The 17,902-nt window shown below is 42.6% G+C and overlaps 1 protein-coding gene across 2 annotated transcripts in view; it reads right to left on the reverse strand.

The window, feature by feature from the left end:
• IQCM (IQ motif containing M) overlaps positions 1-17,902 on the reverse strand; it is a 1,478,261-nt gene that overhangs the window by 1,393,131 nt on the left and 67,228 nt on the right. The window lies entirely within an intron of this gene.

Here is a 17,902-nt window from a genome sequence, read left to right on the forward strand (position 1 = left end):
AGTTCATTGTCACTTGGGCGGATGGGCAGAGAATTACTTCTTGCTACCAGTGCAGGCAAAAACAGTGGCCTGGCAGGCTTTGACCATTTTGAGGCCTGGTTGATTGTTATGCAGGCAGACCCAATAGTCTGTTGCATAAGTGATTGGAGACATTGTGTGGTCATTGCATTGTGAATGTGTCTGCAGCGAATATCATTTTTGTGATGCATCTTGAGGCCTTGTTGATTTATGTTGCATACTGGTTGTGCTATCCTGTCCTCAATAGTTTCACCTTGGCTTAGCAGTTCAAGATGGAGGTAGGTGGCCAGCCACATCTCTGAGTTGAGCATGCTCTGTATTTTGCCCCCTCCCAGGTGAGTACATGTCATTTGAAGGTGAGCAGGCAAGTATTTTTGAACATGTGACCACTGTTCTGCTATTTGGAGTCACTTGGACAGTCCCTCCTGTGAGTTGCATTCAGGTCACTCCCTCCAATTCCCAACAGTTGACAAACAGTATACTTCTACGAGAGTGAACTTCCTTTGAGAGTTCACTTACATATGCATTGGGGCAAGTGGACACTGGGTTGGTGATTGTAGTAATCAAAACAGGGCCAATTGGGCTTGGCATTCAGGTCACTGCCTCTAGTTCCCAACAGTAGACAAATGTTAGCCCCCCAGGTGTGTGGACTTCATTTGGGGATTGGCATCCAGTGGAGTTTTGAGAAGAGAACACTGTGCTGATGGTTGTAGTTACAGATACAGTGCATGCTGAAAGTTGCGGTAATGTCAGTCACCCTAGTACACACACTCGACCAATGTTCTTTCCCTAGGGAGCACACTTCAAACGAGAGTCGACTGCAGATATATTTGGACAAGTAACCAGTGGTTTGGTGTTTGGAGTTACAGAAACAGTGCCTGCTAGGAATTGCTGTCAGTCAACTCTCTCTACTACACACACCATACAAATGTTATCCTCCCAGGTGGGCACACTTCATTTTTGAGTTCAGACACAAGGGCATTTGGGCATGAGAACACTGGGCATGTATTTGTAATTGGTGACCCAGAGCCTCCTGGCCTTGGCAGTCATGTCACTCCGTCTACTTCATGCATTTGGTAAATGACATCCCCCAGGTGAGAACACTTCATGTGTGATTTCCCAGCCATGAGTCTTTGGAGAAGAGAACACTGGACTGGTGGTAGGAGTGACAGTAAGAGAGCCTTCTGTGAGTTGCAGTCATGTAACCCCATATTACATACACTATATATATATATGGTGTCTATATATGGTGTCCTCCCGGGTGAGTAAACCTCAATGGGGAGTTGAGACACAGGTGTCTACTGAGAAAAGAACTCTGGTCTGGTGGTTGAAGTTGGAGGAAGAGTGCCTGCTGAGAGCTGTAGTCATGTCAGTCCCTGTACTACACACACTATACAAGTGTTACCCTCCCAGGTGTTACACCTCAAAGGTGACTTCACATATAGGAGTATTTGAAGGTGAGAACACTGTGCTGGTGTAAGGAATCATTGTAACAGTGCCTGTTGAGAGTTGTAGTCCTGTCAGTCCCAGTACTACACACTATACACAGATGTTGTTCCCCCAGGTGGGTCTACTTCAATTGTGAGATGCCAGACAGGGGTCTTTGGACAGGTGGACACTGGGCTAGTGAGTGGGGTGACAGTGAAGGTGGCAGAAAGTGAGCTGTGAGCATGCATGGCATGGCATTTAGGTGACATTAGTGTTGTGACTTACCAAACTTCACTCCCCCATGTATTCCTGTCAAACCCTCAGGATGCAGGATGCAGGATGGCCAAAACCTTGATCTCCCAAAAAGTGAGTTGTAAGGGAGGAGTATGGGTGCCACAACCAGTCTTCTTGGTCTGCAGCTGGTGCCTGGAGACCATGGAACGGACCTGGCCCCTGAGGTCATTCCACCTCTTCCGGATACCCACCCTTGTGCGCAGGGTGGTGCCTACAGCATTTACTCTGTCAACGACCCTTTCCCACACTTCCATTTTCCTTCTGGCAGCAGTGTGCTGGATGTGGGCTCCAAACAATTGTGGCTCTACTCTGATGATTTCATCCATCATAACTCTTAACTCATCATCAGTGAAACATGGATGTTTCATAGGTGACATGGTGGTAAAAGAAAAGTAATAGATGACAGTGTCTTACTAAAGTGGAGAAGTGAAAAAGGGTGTGATTGGAAAAAGTGTGTGCAGGGTGCGGGATGTATTGTATGAAAAATTAAAGGGGTGCCTATTCTCTCTCTCTATATATATATATATTTTAATGCACTCTCTCTTGATGGGTCTTGCTGTGAAAATGCAAAGGATCATGGTCTGTGAAGGGGTGTGTTTTATAGTGTGATTTGCTGGTGTGTTGAGTGTGGCAATATGTGTCAGCTGTGTTGTTTTCAAATTCATCCAATGTGCAGCTGTGTATTACTTTGGTGACCGCAGACCGCTGTGGTCCAGACCACCATTGGCTGACCGCCATGTGTGCCCGCCACTGCGACATGGGACTTGTAATATGGTCAGTGGTTGGTCGCTGAGCTGTCGGGATGGAGGTCAGGCTGCCTATTTCTGTCCCTCCATGCCACTGCCGGTCTGCATTTTTTGGTTGGCAGACGGCGGTCCTGCCTGTATAACTTGCAATAGGGCGGTTTGTAGGACTTCAAACCTGGCGGTCTTTTTGGGACAGCCAACATGGCATTCTGGCGGTCTGACCGCCAAACTTGTAATCAGGACCTAAGTGCCTGTATGCTTGTATGACGTGATGTGTGTGTGGCTCTATTGAAAAGTAAGTGGGTGTATGGGTGTGTCAGTGGGTCTGTTGGTAGCTGTATAGCAGAATTAGTGAAAATAGTGTTAGTTGTATAGGTGGTTGTATAGATGTGTGATTGATTTTGTGGGTGTATAAGTCGGTGTGTGACTATTTGCATGGGTAAGTGAATGGTTGTGTGACCGGCTGTATGAGTGAGTGACTGGGTGTGTGAGTTCATATTACAAACAGTGAGTGGTTTTGTGTGCACTTGCATAGGTGTGTGAATGAGTATGGGTGTAGTTGTGTAAATGTGTGAGTGAATGTATGGGAAGTTTGTATGGGGGTGGAAGTGGGGGTTGTGAGTGGTTAGGTGGATGATGTCATCAGTGATGTAATTTGAGATGTCAACAGTGATGTCACTGACTATGTCATGAGTGATGTAATATGGGAGGTCATAAGCAGTGCATTGAGGGGGCTTACATTGTAGTTAGGTCTGTTAACTATAACTGCTGAATTTCTATGGTTTTGTATGAGTACAAAATGAGCCGAACTATAACTTTCTGTAACTTGTGTTTTTTCAGTGAACTTCTAAGGCTTTGTATTCTATTTCCTAACTATAACATCCCTGTAACCTTTTGTCTGTGAATTTGGATGTTTTTTGCTATATATTTTTTTGTAACTGTTAGACCTGCCATTCTTGGCAGTTTCCCCTGTCTTTTTGTCTCTGCTTCCTGTGTTTCTGATTGTGTGCTGGACTTCGTTTTTGCTGGGGTTGGCACCCTGGGCACTTTACCACTGCTGACCAGTGCTAAAGTGCAAGCGCTCTTTGTTTAAATTGCAACCTTAATTGGCTTTTCCATGATTGGCATTTTTGATTTACTAGTAAGTCCCTAGTAGAGTGCACTAGAGGTGCCCAGTGCCTGTAAATCAAATGCTACTAGTGGGCCTGCAGCACTGATTGTGCCTCCCACATGAGTAGCCTTGTAAACATGGCTGAGACCTGCCACTGCAGTGTCTGTGTGTGCAATTCTGAATTGCCAGTTTAACCTGGCAAATGTATCCACTTGTCAGGCCCAAACCTTCCCTTTTACTACATGTAAGGCACCCCTAAGGTAGGCCCTATGAAGCCCCATGGGCAGGCTGCAGTGTATTTTAAAGGTAGGACATATACTGGTGTGGTTTACATGTCCTGATAGTGAAATACTGCCAAATTTGGGTTTCACTATTGCAAAGCCTATCTCTCCCATAGGTTAACATGGGGAGTGCCTGTAAATATCATTAAGTGCAGATGACACCCTGGTGTATGTCAATGACCCGGAACAGTCGATCCCACTCCTATTGTGTATGATGGATGACTTTGGGGAGATCTCTGGCCTCCATGTTAACTGACAGAATGCTGTATTATACCCCATGGTGTCTCTGGTGACTCTTGGGATGCCGGAACTCCCGCAGGCGGGCCTGACATGGGAGACTGAGGCATTTCAGTACTTGGGTATTCGTGTGACCCACTCCTCTCAACTACAATATGAGCTGAATATGGGTAGGCTGATGGACGGACTTTGTGCCTCTGTCCAATATTGGACCACGCTCTCACTGTCAGTTATGGGCAGGGTCACGCTCAGTAAAATGGTCTTGCTCCCGCTCTGCCTGTACATCATGCAGAACTTGTTCTGCGAGCTGCCTCCTGCATTATTTCGCCAGTTGGATAGGCTGCTGCTGTCTTTAATTTGGGTGGGTAGGAGATGTAGAGTCCGCATTGAGGTGCTGAACTTGGACCAGGCTGACAGAGGATTGGGGCTACAAGATCTCCACCTATATTACATGGCAGGCTTGCTGCAGTATGGGGCAATGTGGTGTGATGATGCCCCCAACTGGGAAAAAAACTACTGGAAGCCTCCACGTGCGTATCTCAGCTCCCAAGCCTGCTCATGGGTGGTTCTAGACTACCGAGGCTACTCCCTTTGTAATACTGTAGGTGAGTATGGGAGCGGGCAGTCACTCAGGTACTGCGGAGAGTGCCCTACAGGCGCTTGCTCTCGATCTGGTGGCTCTGCACCTTTATGTGCATCGCTAACGCACTGGACGTCTCGAGATTTATATCAAAACAGATTATTTGTAACCATAAAGGAGCCCAAGACCCTATTTGGGACCGACCAAGGACAATTCCTGCAATATGCTAGCTTATCATGAACAGCCCGGGAGATTTGTACCTCCTTTCCGGAGGAGCCCACCGAATTCAAACTTGTGAGGGAGCTGCTAGACCCAAGCAGTGACTGAGGTCTCCTCTCCCGAATATACATGGCCCATAACAAATACAATCAGATAGATGTACATGCGACGGGAGCAATGTGGGATGTAGACCTGGAGATGACGCTTACAGATGGGTAACGGAATAGGGCCCGTACACTAGTGCAGGAAGGGTCTAGTAACGCTAGATTTAAACTGAAGCAGTTTTACTATTTGCGCAGAGCATACCTGACGTTGCAACGCCTTCATAGAATGTTCCCAACACGATCTGATGGATGCATGCACTGCGGCATATCTCCAGCCACTTTTGGGCACATCATATGGACATGCAGTTCCCTACAACCTTTCTGGTGCCAGACAGTGCGAATGCCAAAGGCAGCGACGGCAGTGAAAGTGAAGATAACAATGCGGCATTGCTTGCTGGGATTGCTGCCTATCCCCAAAAAAGGGTGAAAAATGGTATACAGACTTGCGCAGCTGGGGCTTGTACTGGCCAAGAGGTGCATTGCCATCCAGTGGGCTAACCCGAACCCCCCGACATGCGATAGATGGCTGACTGATCTTCTTGAATGGGCGACTGCTGAGGGATATCGACTCCGCAGGATCCGTACGGATGAGCACTCAGAGCGAGACTTGGAGTCTTAGAATAGTATGACTGAGTGGTGCGTGGGGGAGCCGAGGATGGAAACGGGGATACCTCGGCAGGCAAATCCTCCTGTACGAATGTCGAGGGTGATTGTACCCCGAGGTGAACCACCCATGGATGCACTGAGACCAACAGCACCTATAGACCCTTCCCCCGATGGGATCCTGGGACGCCCGTGGAAGCGTGAGTCGTTGGGTTACAGGCTAGGGGAGGAGCGACATGGTCGCACCGTGGTTTGCCACCTACCCTCGCCTGATTCGGTTGCATGCCTGTCTGCTGGGTGTCTGCTCTCTCCCTCCCCCCTCGTGGTCTTGTGCCCCTTTATTACCTAGGCCACTGGAGCACCCTAACGGCTCTCTCATCCTGATTGAACCATGTAACCATGCATTGCAGAACTACTGTCTAGTTGTTGTTGTTCAATGTACCATATAATGTGATTTGCACTGTTCTGTTTAATTAACACGCACTGTGCTGGAAGCCTTTCAATGTCCAGATGTTGAGTGCCTAGATGTTACCTTTGTTTCCCGTCCACCAATAGGTCACCGGATGTCTCTACATTGCTTTGGAGAGCTTTGGAGCACTCACTTACATTGGAACAGATTGGACAACGAATGAATACCGTTGTGGGGCGATGTACTGATGGAAGGTGGTTGCTCGTACTGCGATGTACTTTAACCCCTCCAGTGTTCGCACTTCTGGGGTTCCTTGCTTTGCTATGTAGATGCCCGCACTCAGAACTTGAGTGCTGAGCTTTCTGTATCCTTCACGGAGAGCACGGTTCGGCTTCACTGACACAGGGGCGGCACCCTTCCTAGAAAGCATGGGTGGAGTTGCCTTATTGCCTGTATATTTTATTGTCTATGGTATTGTTTTGAGTGTTATGTTTATTTTTTTATGAATAATTAAAATTGGAAAAAATATATATCATTAAGTGACGTTTCCCATTGGGAGGAGATAGATATCTGGAGTTTGGGGTCTCTGAACTCACAATTTAAAATTCATCTTTTGGTAAAGTTGGTTTTTAGAGTGTCCGTTTGAAAATGCCACTTTTAGAAAGTGGGCATTTTCTTGCTTAACCATTCTGTGCCTCTGGCTGCCTGTAGAATCCACGTCTGGGTCAGACTGACAGTTGGGCTGTTTGTAAATTCCCTCGAGACAGTGACATAAAGGGAGCTGATGAGTGTCCTGCATATCCTGATGAGTCTCCTGGGCTAGAGTAGGGATGGAGGAGCTGACACTTACACCTGAAAGGGCTATGCCTGTCCTCACACAATGCAGTCTCCAACCCCCTGGTGTGTGTCTGGGGCCAGGCCTGGGAAAGGCAGGATCTTGTGAATGACAGAAACTTTCCTTTGAAGTTTGCCTACTTCAAAGTCAGAACTGGGTATAAGTAGTTGACCCAAAACCCCAGACTTTCAGACTACTTTAGGATCAAGAGGAACCTCTGCCAAGGAAAAGAGCTGAAGGGCTGGAGGAGGAGTACTGCCCCTTTGCCTGTGAGTGTGCTTTGTTGGGTTGGCCTGCAGATGCTGCTTCTACCTTGGAGAGAACAAAGACTGGATTTTGCTGTGTTTTCCTGCTTGTGAAGTGTCTCCAAGGGCTTGTACTGAGCTTTCTCCCTGTTTTGAAGTCTCAGGGTCATCAAAGACTTCCTCAGCCAGCACCTGGACTCTCTTTTTGAGACCCCGACCCTGCCAAGTGTGGTGCCCTGGTCCCTTGAAAGGAGAAGCTGGTGGAGCCAAGGCTGAAATCCAAGCACCGGAGCAGAGCGGGAGAAAAATCGATGCAGCACCTGCCTCGTGGCTGAAAACTCCACGCACTACTTGCATCATGGCTGGAAAAACAATGCAACACCCACTTGTGGCTTCCGAAATTGATGCATCACCCACGCAGCGTAGCTCTTCACCCTCTACCGCCATATTTTGCATGCATCATCACTGGGCGTCAAAACCACAGTGACCTGCACGGACCCGAGGCTGCCCATCCAGAAATCGATGGATCACTCTTCTGCAGGAGAGAGAAATGACGCATCGTCTACCCGAGACACACAGCCGTACTTACGAGTAAGGAATCAATGCATCATTTACTTTTCCGATTCACACTCACCTGTGCTTCTTTATTTTTGATGCATACCAGGTACTTTGTGTAAAAACAACGCATCCATTGATTTCTATGGATTAAGACTCTTTAATTTAAAAACTAAAATCTTTGTTTGTGTATGTTTGATTTTTGTCATTTTGGTCTTATTTGATTAAGATAAATATTGGCTATTTTTCTAAATTGATGTGGATTCATTTTTAAGTGTTTTTCACTGTATTACTGTGTGTGTTGGTACAAATACTTTACACATGCCTCTGAGATAAGCCTGACTGCTTGTGCTAAGCTACCAAGAGGGTGAGCAGGGGTTGTCTGAGGAGTGTAACTCTCTTAACCTGACTAGAGTGAGTGTCCCTGCTAGGACTGAGTGCAAACTGACTGCCAACCAGAGACACCATTTCCAACACTAACTGTAACGTTCCTGAAACCTTTGTTTTTTTCATTGATTGTCCAATGATTTTTTTATATATATTGTTGCCTAACTGTAATGTCCCTGTAATCTTTGTTTTTTTCAGTGAAGTTCTACAGGTTTTTTAAAAAATATGGTTTATTTACAAAGAATTGGAGTAGGGCCGCGCTGCAAGTCATTTTGCTGCACTGCCATGCAGCAATTCCAAAGTCAGGAATGCACTGTATTTACAGTATATGGTGCATACCTGTCCTTTCAGGCAGCACCGGCATACAAATAGCAGCTGAGGGATAATGCATTTAGCTTTGCACTATGGTGCAAGGGTATCTGTTCTGTTGACATGAATGTTTGAAGGTGCCTTTTCTGCACAAAAACAATCACAAAAGACATTTACCTCATCCTCTGTGTGCTGCATAATGAAACACATGTGGAAAGAAGAAAAAACGTGGAGAATTTTAAACATATTTCCTTGTTACGTCTGTTGTGGGAAGGAGGAAGTTTTTGTCGCTGACCCAGCTTTACGTTATTTTGTAAATCTGGGGTAATGTGAAAAACTAGGGTTGTCGAGTTAGAACAGCCATAGCAACACCCATGGCTCACCTTACCAATGAAGTGTGAGGCAATGCAACTTGTGCTGCATTGTCTTACACCATATCTACAAGGCCATCTAAAGCTACACAGGGTGGCTTTGTGTCACCTTGTAGAAATGGGTCTACATTCTGCATCATTGGAACATCAAAAAAAGTGACACTCAGGTGGCTCAAAGGCTTGCAAATAAGCTCCTATATTTATAACTGTAGAGTACTTGATATATTTTATTTTGTGTACTGTCTATTTGTTGTTTATATGTTTCATAAGCTTAAGTGAAATTTATTTTAAGTTTTTTCATTTTTTTTTTTTAAATTTATGTTTCTTTGTATTCGCGAATCCATTCTGACCTCTACCATCGCATATTCCTGGCTTCACAGGGGTTCTGAAATCCGGCATGTTTTTTAGCAGTATCTAACAACATATACACACACATTAAAATTATTGTTCTGACTTCAGTGGTTCATTAAAATACTAGCGAAACATATGATATATAAGTTAAAAAAAATTACAAGCATTTGAAATAGTTTTCTGGAATGCGTAATGATGTCGCAATTATGTCACAATATTGTCACAAACCCCATGTGACTCAGAAAGAAATGTATTTTACTGGCTGACAGAGTTTTCAATCATGGTAACAGGAATTCTCCACCCCTTTTCTCATGCTGTAGGTGTGGCTGGTGCTTTTCACACTTCTCTAGCTACAGCAGCATTTGTGCTCTTTTTCTTGGTATTTTTTTATATTTTTGCTGGGTCACAAAGGCATCTGCTCCTGTACCTGGTTATGGTGAGGAAGATTTTTCATCATCAGAGGAAGAAAGGCCAGTCAGAAATGAGAGCATCACCTGGAAATTTTTCTTGCTACCATCTGGAGAAAAAATAGTTGTGGAACAGAGGGTAGCGTGCATTCACTGCAAAAACATCTTATCATGAGGCACTGAAAAAAAAAAAAGTGTAGAACAACGAGCATGCTTAAACACCTCCTCACAATTCATTCACAACACCTGGCACGTGCCAAAAGAGAGCACAACAAAACCATGCAACATCCTCTGCAGCAGGTGCATAACAACCAGGACATCTGCAACACCAGGAGATCTATCTGATGTGTCCCCCACTGTCCCAAAGTTAGCTACGCTGGGTCAATTCTGCATCAAATGCAAGAACGTTATAAGCATGGGGAGCAATCTATCCCTGCTCTTGTTGCCTTATGAACCAGCATAGATGCTAATTTTTTTTCTTCTGTTGCACAATTTGTGTGTATTGTGTTGTGAATTGTTACTTCTCCAGTTTTTACTGCAAAAATTAAAAAAAAGAACAAAATTGTTAGAAAAATACAAAAAAATCATAACAATCCTGTTCCGTAAAAAAAAGAAAAAAAATGGTTCTTGTTAGAAACCACCTCTTTTGGTCTAAGAAAGAAAAAAGATATGTTTTGTGTATGTTTGTTATTGTCAAAATATGTCTTTTTATGTGTATGTATTTGTCAGAGAATACATAAGTGATTAAGTGCCACTGTGAGTTAATGCATAAGTATACAACAGGTGTACCTGGGGGTATCACTGTGTGTATCAGTGCTTGCTTGGACATCTCTGTGTATGCATAAAAGTGTGTTTGCCTGTTTGAGTGTATGTGTCAGTCTGTAACTGCGTATGTTAGTTTATGGATGAGTGTGTCAGCGTATGCATCAGTGTGTGCCTGGGTCTGTCAGTGTTTGCATGACTATGTGCCTATGCGTGTTACTCTATGCTCGAGTGTTTGCCTGGGTGTATCAGTGTATGGATGAGTGTGTGCCTGGGTGTGTTAGTGTATGCAATAGTGTCAGCCTTGGTGTGTCAGTGTATGGATCAGTGTTGGCCTGGGTGTGTCAGTGTGCCTGGATATATCAGCATATTTGTCAGTGTGTGTCTGGGAATGTGAGTATTTACATAAGTGTGTATCAGGGTGTGTTAGTGTATGCATCAGTGTCTCCCTAAGTGTGTTAATGTATACGGCAGTGTGACTGGATGTATTCATTTATGGATGAGTGTGTACCTGGGTGTGTTATCATATACATTAGTGTATGCCTGGGTATGTCTGTCTATGGATTCACTGAAAACAAAAATGTGCTGTGTACAACAGAATAGGGTAACACATGCGAGGAATCTGCAACACTGACCGGACATAACCTGTAGCTAGGCATTCTGAGACACATTACAATCATGATGCAAAACAGATGAGATACTTTGTAGTTGATGTAGTACCAGTTGACAGATGAGGTGGGGCAGCATTAAAGCACTTAGGTGACTTGAGATGTGTTACATCTTAAATTCAGATTGTACTACGCCTACTGGGCTTAACCCAGATGAAGAATTATATGCTTGTCTTTGATGCAGTTTTAAGAAGCCTCCATGTGCAAACAATGTGTTTTTACAGAACAAGTGAGACAGGCATGCCTCTTTTTGTCTCTGTGTTTTTGATTTTGTTGCAATGTAGACATACATAAAAAACACTTTTTTGTGTTGGGGACATGAGATTGAAAGTCTAAGAAATTTGCTAATATGAAATGAACATTGATGAAATGTTTATATATGGTGTCAGCCCACCCGGGTTATATGAGTAGCAAAAATTTGAAACACATATAAGATATGAATGCATTGAAAGTTATGATTATGCCCACTTGGGTTTGATTGCTATGAGGATTTGTGCGTATAGGTTTATTATATTATGAACTGGAATAATATAATTAATTAGGATGATGCGTTGATTGTTGTAGATTATATCAATTGAACACATAATTATATATTTTTTAGTTTGAGTTAATATTGTAGTTAAGTAGGAAGACTTTTTCCTGTACTTATGATGACGAAATGGTATATAAACAAAGTAAAATGGCACGCATGTCATGTGACCAAGGCAGCGAGTGACAGCTGAAATGCTTGTTGTGAAATAAATGAGCTGAAACTGAATCAAATGCTTGCAACAATCCTTAATGAGAGCTTTTGCAGGACTGAATATATATATATATATATATATATATATATATATATATATATATATATATATATACCGTACTGTATATACATATCTTGACACCCTGCTGATCTCACAAACCCCAGTAGGCTCGCAACATCAGTTGAATCAATTTGTAGAATTCAGCAAGCACAAAGGTCTTGAGATTATAGCAGACAGTCCAAACTTATGGTGTTAAATCCCCATTGCTCATTAAGAAATAACTTAAATGTCGATTGAACCCCAATTGAACAAGTAAAGAGCTTTGACTACCTGGGAGTCAGGATCTCGGAAAAACTCACTTGGAACCTTCAGTTACAGAGAAGCAAAACTCACTTGTCTCATAGGCCAGCGGTGATTGCTAGGAAACACAAAATAGGATGTAAGAGAGCAGTTTCGCCTGCTTGTTGAAGTGTACCGAGCAGTGGCGGTGGGTGGGGCACTCTATGAGGCAGAAATACGGGGCTAGGCCAATGTTACAAGACTTACCAGCACGAAAAATAGGTTTATAGGATCCCTGATAAATGTCCCATTGAGTACTCCCCTTGTACCATTAAGGTGGGATATAAACCTGAAAGGAAGTGATCATGTTGCTTGCCTTAAAATATTGACCTATTGGGCTAGAATTTGGACAACCAAAGAGCTGATCCCATATAGAGCAGCTTTACAAAAACGTATTACCTTAGACAAGAACTACACTAAACCTTGGTTGACTTCTGTGAGCTCCTTGTGTTACAACTTAAATTTAACAAGCATATGGGAAGACCCTTCCACGCTTACCAGGAACTCAACCAGACAAATAAAGGGGCTCTTCTGGGACTATGTCCTAGAAAGGGTGCTGTGTGATACGAGGTCTGAAAGGCTCGTAGACAAATTCTTGAGCCATAAGCCCACTCCGCTTGTTGAAACATTTTTTGCTGAGGCTGAATCCTTGTACATACGATTTTGAATTGGCACATTGCCACTGAGGTTCTTTACTGTAAAGTGGGAACATCGCGGACAAGGACTCGAGAGCTGTTCCTTCTGCCTGAACACTGTTGAATCTGAGGTTCACTTTTTATTGTTCAGTCATACGTACAAAGCCCCAGGGGCCAAGTAGATACTCCTCCTTTGACGAAATCCTGGAGTTAATCAATGTGAGGTAGCCTTATGCATAATGGGACTGGCACGAGTGAAGTCATTGTGTTTGTCCTCACAAGATATTTAAAGTGGGCCTGGTCCCTTCGTGCGGGTGCATTGAAGGCTGGGCCCTGATGTGAGTGGTTAAACGCTAAGGTTCATGAGTCAACGTTTGTTACTGACCAGCAGCTATTTTCTGGTAATCATAAATGTGTACTCTGTCCTACGGTTTATGAAATGTTTCATGTTAAGTATAATGCACTTTTGTTTGGCTAATTATATTTCAGCCTAAGTCCTATGAGATAATGTTTATAATTGATCAGCAGTTACATCCTGGTAAACTTGAATGTGTACTCTGTCCTATAGACATGATATGTTTTATGTTAAGCATTATGCAGTCTCACTTATATAACTATATTCCACCTCATTGTACTTCTAACCTGTTTCTTTCACATTTAACATTTTAGATGCTGACCTTGTACCTTGTATTTTATATCTATTTTTGCAAGAAGTTGTATTTATCCGAGGGTTTTAACTGTGCTATCAACATGCATGTTTGATGTTATTGTACTGTATGTTTATGGCTGTTTGGCTAAAATAAAGTAATATGTTGATGATATATATATATATGTAGCTATGGGTTATAGTTAGATCTTCTTTCCCATAGAAAAAACATTTTTTGGTTTGCTAATACCTTCGGCCCCATTTGACGAATCTTCACAAAACTTTCCGAAAAGAAGTTCATCCACCTTAGCTCCTTCCTGGAAAGTTTTAGGGTGATCCGTCAAACAGGGGTCAAGAACAAAAGGTGGTCTAAAAAACAAACTCTCCATGCATTTTCCATAGACTTCTTTAAGACAGGCTACAGCAAAAACTGCTGAATGGAATTACCAAATTGGTCAGGAAGCTAGATCTTAGTCCTTAGATTGTGCTTTTGTGATTTGGTTTAAATCTGTTCAGTAGTTTTTGAGAAATTGTATCTATGAATGGTTGGGCTCGTGAAAGTCTTCAGAAACACTCTTTGGAGCGTCAGTTTAAAAAAACAGCCTTCTGATTGGCCAAGGGACCTTTATTTCCCTTGGGCAATCTTGCTCCTGTGGAAGTCAGTCCCCGGTGAGTGCTCTGTTTAGCTGACAACAATATGAGAGAAATGTTGCTGGTATCCATTACCTGACTTGGGGACTTAGTTTCCTGTCCCTAGGCCCATGGGGGCACCCAAAAGGGGAGGGGGCCACACACGCCCCCCCCTTACTTAAAAAGAGTGGCTCTGGGGGATAGGGTACCTAGGGCCTAACAAGGCTTGGGGTTGGGGACCACGTGGCTACCTCCCCTTTATTTAAAGAAGTGGTTCCCAAGGATGAGATCCGTGGAGCTACTAATGACTCAGGGAGGGGGGTATGTGGCCCTTCTCCCCTTAAAAAAGTACACAGCCCTACGGAATGGGGTCCCCAGGGACTAAAGAAGCTTGAGGAGGTGGGGTTCAAACAATGGTCCCTGGGGAATGGGGTAACCAGGGCCAATACTGACTCAGAGAAGGGTGCTGCATGGCCCCCTCCCTTTTATTTAAATAAGTGGCCCGAGGATAACGGCTCAGGGAGGGGAAATGTGTGGCCCTCCTCTCCCTTTATTTTTAGAAACGACCATGGAGTGCCCAGGACTCAACAAGGCCCGTAAAGGGGCACTTCAAGGCCTCCCTTCCCTTTAATTAACAAATGGTCCTGGGGGTTGGGGTCCCCAGGGCCAGGCCCTGTGGCCAACCCCCACTGTGCATGGACAAAGGCCGTGGGCATTGTGGGGTTGGCTATATAGTGGGTATTGGCTGCAAGGCCAGGCTCTGCAACCAACACCCTGCCACAAACGACCAAAGGCCGTATGCGGTAGAGGTTTGCATTTACGTATCGTAATTAAGTATTACGTTATGTTTAAAAAAAACTAGAAATTCACAGAAGGAACAAATGTTAAAGTAACACTGAAGTTACATTGTAGTTAGGTATGATAAAAAGATATATATATTTTTTTTAAAGCCTTAGAAATTCACTGAAAAAACAAAGGTTGAAATAATGTTATAATTAGATGAAAATGTCAGTGATAACATTAATGTTTTGAACTAAAAAAAACACAGAAACTCACCAGATCTGGTGCCCTTCGCATGCACCATTTATGACCTCATGTATTACATCAATCATGACGTTCCATTGCATCATTTATGACATCACTGATGACATCTCAAATGACATCATTGAGAACATTACTGATGACATCATCCAAGGGGTGTGTTAGTCTGATTCATAGTTTTCATAGTGGCATGTAGCTACCATAGTACTTTTCTACCTAATTTTGTACATCCTGTGTCCAGCTAATAGGTGTAAGTGTTTGCAAAACGCATGTGCTCCTAATACATCATAGCTATGAACAGGTATTAAACAAGTTATAAATGTTTGCAGGTGACAGCTGACAACTTGTGTTCAGCATGTTCCACACAAGTTTTTAGTCTCTGTTAAAAAGTTTGCAACAGGGCAAAGAATCTGCATACAACATGCTACTTGTTGTTAGCAGGCTTGAGTTATTAGACAGAATTGTCTCAGCATGGTAATTTCTACATAACATAGAAAACTTAGCAGCAGTTACTAACCTATGTACATGCAATTGTTTTGCATTGTGAAGATGGTGTATCTGTAAAGCTTTTAACCACAGTATGAAAGCTGCATGTAGTATAATCTTTGGCATGTTCAGACGTAGCTTATTTGAAGTCAATAGTGCCTTTCTTTCCAAGTGTTGCATACAGTGTACACTGCTCTGAGTAAATACTTTTTAATGCTCTGCAGTATATTTCATATGAGAGTTTTACTGTCTGCAAACAGTATGGCACACAGAAAACTTGCTTCATTGAGTGAATACTGTTTACAGTACCCATTTCTCTACTCATATCAATTTCATTTCTCAGTGTAGGTTTGGTGACTGTCAGGAGGTTGATACAGTTAAAAGCTGTCCACTGTAGTTTATTCGTTTTGGAACCAATGTTCAGTATTTTTAGGAAATTGGCTTTTTCTGAACAGTTGTATATAAATTGAACACCGTATGCAATGAAGTTTTCCCATATATGTGTAGTTGATTGTTAATGTGAACTACCCTACGGGACAGATGTACAAAGCTTTTTTCTTGTCGCAAACGGCCAGATTTACTGAATAGTGCTATTTGTGACAAGAAAAAAGCATATCCCAATGTACACACCCAATTCTGCGATTTGGTAATCTATTTACCGAATCGCAAAAAGGGTTTGCGAGTCGCAATGAGGAAGGGGCGTTCCAAGGGCGTCCCTACCTAATTGTGAGTCACAGTGTTATGTATGATGGACCAAGAATGCAGTCGCAAAACAATCTCAGTTAACGCCAATTTCAAACTGATGTTAGTCCATTCGCAAACGGGACCCCTTCCCCTTTGTGAATGGAAGCGAAAATATTTTTTCAGAGCAGGTAGTGGTCCCATGGACCACTGCTTGCGCTGAAAAAATGAAAAGAAAACTTTTCTTTTTTTTTTGTCTGATATGCATCAAGTTTTCCTTTAAGGGAAAACGGGATGCATTTTTAAAAAAAATGCTTTATTTAAAAAGCAGTCACAGAGATAGTGGTCTACTGTCCTCAGCAGGCCACCATCCCAGTGAGTGCAGCCATTCCAAATGGGGTCGCAAATTGTGACCTACCTCATGAATATTGATGAGGTCGGTCATTTGGGACCCCATTGGGAACCACAAACGGTGTACTTAACAATGTTGTACCTTTTGTTTTGTGACTCACAATCTGCGATTCCCAAGTGGATTGCCAATTGTAAGTTGCAAAACAAAAGGTCGTACATCTGGCCCTAACAGTGAAGTCTATAGTATAGGGTTAATGTTGCACATAACACATGCTTGCTGCACCTACAGCAGTTGTATCTATTATGGCATTAATGGTCCTTCAATTTATTCTGAGCTATTTCGTACTTACCTTTAGGCCTCTAATGCTATACTAGTTGATAGAATAATATGCACAAAAGAAGCTTTGATGATATCATTTTTGATGTCATTAATTATGTCATTTGCGATGTCATCAGTAATGTCATAAATTATGTCATAGAACATATCATGAGTGATGAAATAGGTGAGGTCATAAGCAGGGCATGGTAGAGGCACAAGTAATAGTTATGGACTCCTTGGTATTTTTGATTTCAAAATGTTAATGTGATCACTGACATATTGACCAAACTATAACGTTACTTTAATCTTTGTTTTTTCAATTAATTTCTATGGTTTTTGTTTTAAAAAAACATCTTTTCATCACATCTAGCTATACCAAGTACCAAGATGGTGGCTATGTTTTGAAATCCAGTGTCTTCAGGACAACCGGACTGGGAATCGCCTCAGATTGAGGCATTGATTCTTGAGAAGTAAAAGAGCTATTGTATCCTTTTTAAGAGTTTTATGTGAGCTGAAGGAATTCAGTAGCATGTTAAAAGGAGTTCTCAATACTCAGGATGAATATTAATATTTAGCTCAACAAGTTTGAATATATATTTTTGATATTATTGTGGGGATCATCGTAATGTGAATATTCAACTTAGTTTTCTTGGTTCTCTCTCAATGTCACCTATTGCTATAGTGTCTCCAACAGATAATTTACTGTCTCTCTAGTTACTAGCTAGTTAACTTTTTATCACCTAAGTAGCAATTTAATGTTTTTCAATCATATATCATCCTTTTTTTTCGAATGAGTGACTGAGTAGTCTTTTCTCATGTCAACTAATAGTCTAAGTGGCACATTGTTCAAAGTTGAAACTTCCACTGAGGTTGATTTGTTTCCCAAATGAATGAACTATCATAATCAATAATCTATTGGACATAATGTATTGCTAGCAGAACGCGAACATCTCAACCTATCTTTATTAGTTGCTGTATCTGAAACCTTGGTCTATTCACACAGGCTGTGATCTTGTTAACTTCTCATATCTCGTTTTCAATAATATATTTTTCTTTTGTAATTGCTTTTTTCCTCATAAGTGGACATAAAGTTCCTCATCATTATTGAGAC

The sequence above is a fragment of the Pleurodeles waltl genome, chromosome 1_2 (genome assembly GCF_031143425.1).
Source record: "Pleurodeles waltl isolate 20211129_DDA chromosome 1_2, aPleWal1.hap1.20221129, whole genome shotgun sequence".
Classification (NCBI taxonomy): domain Eukaryota; kingdom Metazoa; phylum Chordata; class Amphibia; order Caudata; family Salamandridae; genus Pleurodeles; species Pleurodeles waltl.